The sequence below is a fragment of the Acinonyx jubatus genome, chromosome B4 (assembly GCF_027475565.1).
Source record: "Acinonyx jubatus isolate Ajub_Pintada_27869175 chromosome B4, VMU_Ajub_asm_v1.0, whole genome shotgun sequence".
In the NCBI taxonomy this organism is placed as follows: Eukaryota; Metazoa; Chordata; class Mammalia; order Carnivora; family Felidae; genus Acinonyx; species Acinonyx jubatus.
The window spans coordinates 12,171,112-12,174,519 of record NC_069387.1 but is presented as its reverse complement, the minus strand read 5'-3'; the positions used below and the strand labels follow the sequence as shown (position 1 = coordinate 12,174,519).

At 42.0% G+C, this 3,408-nt stretch overlaps 1 pseudogene; it reads left to right on the top strand.

Annotated features, from left to right (window-relative positions):
* The first annotated feature begins 239 nt into the window (after nt 1–239).
* Nucleotides 240–466, top strand: LOC113603748 (uncharacterized; annotated as a pseudogene).
* Nucleotides 467–3,408: the final 2,942 nt, after the last annotated feature.

The window sequence follows — 3,408 nt, the reverse complement described above, 5'->3', positions numbered from 1 at the left end:
TTCCGTAACGTTTGGAGGAGTTTATTACTTGTCCAAAGTCCCAGAGATTGTAGGAGACAGAGTCAGGATTTGAACCCAGATCTTTCTGATGGCACAGCGACTAGCATCATTCAGAGGTGGAGCCTCTAACAGTGACAAGGGGAGCCCGCAAAGTCTTCCCAGAGGCAGGAGTAAATGCCAAAGAACTGTAGAAAGGCAAGACAAACATAAACAAAAGCACTCAATTTTAAAATCCAGCAATCACTTCTTGGCCTTTTGGCTAAGATCAAGTGTGGTGTCTGTTGTCATCAGTTTAAAATCCAGCACAATTCGATCTCTACTCTGTCAGTATGAGGTACCTCTTGGATGAAGATTTCATTAAGTGTTTCTTAGCAACTCTAGAAGCACTATCATGAAACCAGCCGGTTCAGAAGTGTCTCTCAGAGTTCATGTCTCCTGCATCACACATACATGTGGGACAGTCATATGAACGAGGAAAAAGGTGTGACAGGACACAAAGAGAAGGGAGAGCCAATAGGGTGATAGGACACTGGGAGATAATTAGTTCCACTTTAATATACCCCTTGCTATAACAAGCATGTATTACTTTAGCATTTGAAAGGCATCAAATAAAAAAAAGTTTAAGGTCACCTGGGTGGCTCAGCTTCAGACTCTTGACTTCGGCTCAGGTCGTGATCTCATGGTTGGGGAGTTCAAACCCCGCATCGGGCTCTGCGCTGTCAGCGCAAGCCTGCTTGGGATTCTGTCTCCCTCTCTCTCTCTCCGCCCCTTCCCTGCTTGCTTTCTATCTCTCTCTCAAAATAAGTAAAAAAATAAACTTAAAAATTTAAGAGCTTGTGTCAAATACTATGCATTTCTCAAAACCCACTTAATTTTCTCCTTCCTGTAGACACGAGAGAACTACATTTCCCAGCCTCCCGGGCACTTAGGGTGGGGTGATGTAACTGGGTTCTGCCTGAACGGATGTGGGCAGAAGTGATATATACCATTTCCATATCATAATATTCCCTAGGTCATCAACCACACTCACATTTCCTCTTCCATGGCAAACTTGGAGGACATATGTTTAACATGACACCATGACAAGATAAATGAAGCCTAGATCCCTGAGTCAATTATTGGAGGAGAGCCATTTGACCTCCATTAAACAACGACCTATTCTATTAAACCACTAAGATCTGTGGTCTGCTTGTTACCGCACCGCTCCCTGCCTATCCTGACTAATAACATGCTCCTCCACGCCAGGAATTTTCAGTGACCTGTGAAGTTCTGAGAGAGCCTCTTAGCTACTTCACACATAGAAAGAGGCTTTCTGTGCTTTTGCTAACTGGATTTTTTCAGATTCTAAGTCTGTGTGGGGACATATTTCTGAATATAGTCCCTTTCTCTTCTTCAACCTCTGAATTACCTCCTCCTTCTCACTTTGTTGCAGTGTGTTTGTTCCAACGGGAAATAAATCAAGGGCTTATCGGAAAGGAAATAGTACACACACTTTACATTCTTGTTTAAACAAGACCTGAAAGGGAAGGAAATTTTATGACATTTTCTTCTCCTCGGGGACCAGTCTGCATTTTACTACCCTAATATTTACTTATCGTTATAGTAAAACCTTAGATAAACCATCAGGGGCTGAGCTCTTCTAGACAGACAAATGTTTCAAAGAACTAAAGTTTATACATTTAGGCGATAAAGTGCTGTTGACTTTTAGATGTTTTGAAGAAAATATTTATGAAGCATATTAAACGAAGGATGGTGACATGTTCTACCTTTTCCAGGAGGTTCAGGATTAACCCAAGCTCTGTGACTGTTCCACAGTTCCTTGAGAAACTTGTATATGTAGTTACCTCCGCCCAGAACAGTCCTTCCCTTCCTTTGTTTACTTAAATTCTCCTCATCTTTTGGATATCAGCTCAAAGACCATTCCCCTCAGGCACAATTACATAAATTTACCAAAATTCATCCAACTATTCACTTAAAACAGCTGAATTTGTGGTGTGTAAATTATACCTCACTATAGCTATGTTTAAAAAGCCAACAATGTTGTCAAGGAGGTAAAGCATAAACCTCCCTTTTAACTGTGGGCTACAGAGTGACTTCCTTCCAAAGACTCCAGTATGGAAAGAGAAAGAGGGAAAAGAAGTACCCCAATGCTGGAGAAACCTGACAAGAACTACGTTGGCCAAGTGATCAAGGTCAACGTCAACAACTATCAGTCATGTCGACAGTATATACCCTTGATACGATGTGGTGAATATGGAACCTTCCCTCTGTGGTCTTCCTCCCAGACACCATAACCCTGGTCTAACCATGAGAAAAATCCCATGCATCCATGGAACTAGCTAGAACTCCTCAAAACTGTCAAGGTTATCAAAAACAAGAAAAGTCTAAGGAACTTTCACAACCAAGAGGAGCCTAAGCGAGATATGACAAAGGAACATGATGTGATACCCTGGATGGGATCCTGAGAGAGAAAAAGAGCATTAGGTACAAATTAAGGAAATGTCAATACAGCGTGGACTTTAGTTAATAACAATATATCAATATTGGTTCATGACATGTGACAAATGTACCACAGTCATGTAAGATGTTAATAATAGGGGAAACTGGATGCGGAACAGCTGAGAACTGTCTGTAGTATCTTCACGATTTCTCTGTAAATCTAAAACTGTTCTGAAAAATGAAGTTAACTTAATTCACATTAAAAAAAATTCCCCAGCCCCCCGACCAGTTCAAGCCCCCTAACGGTACATTCATATAGCAATCTAGAAAATTAACTAAATGAATGGATGAATTTATCACCATATGTGATTAGGTTTGTGCATTTTGCTCACTGTTGTATCCTGGGAACAAGGTTAGGGGCTGGTTCTTGATAGGTGTCTAGTAATAAACATAAAGTAAGGAATATAAAAATGTAAGTTCTGGGGCATCTGGGTGGCTCAGGTGTTTAAGCATCCGACTTCGGGTCAGGTCACGATCTCACAGTTCATGAGCTCGAGCCCTGCGTTGGGCTCTGTGCTGACAGCTCAGAGCCTGAAGCCTGCTTCGGATTCTGTGTCTCCCCCTCTCTCTGCCCTTCCCCTGCTCATGCTCTATCTCTCTCTCTCTTAAAAATAAATAAACATAAAAAAAAAAGTAAGTTCCGTGGCAATAGGATTTGTCTGTTTTGTTGTCTCCTGGATCCTCATCACCTGGAGAGCACCTGGCCCACTGTAGACACTCAGCAAGGACAACTCCCACCCCAGGGTGAGCCAAGGAATCTTCTCCCCAGTGGTTTGAGTTTGGGATAAAGATGCTTTAGTTCAGACTAATACAGTCTATTACGTGCTGATGGCAGTAACATTTGTCACCAGATGAACAGAAGCTTAGGGGATTGGTCTATAAAGAATCAAGCCAAGCACTTGGGAGGCT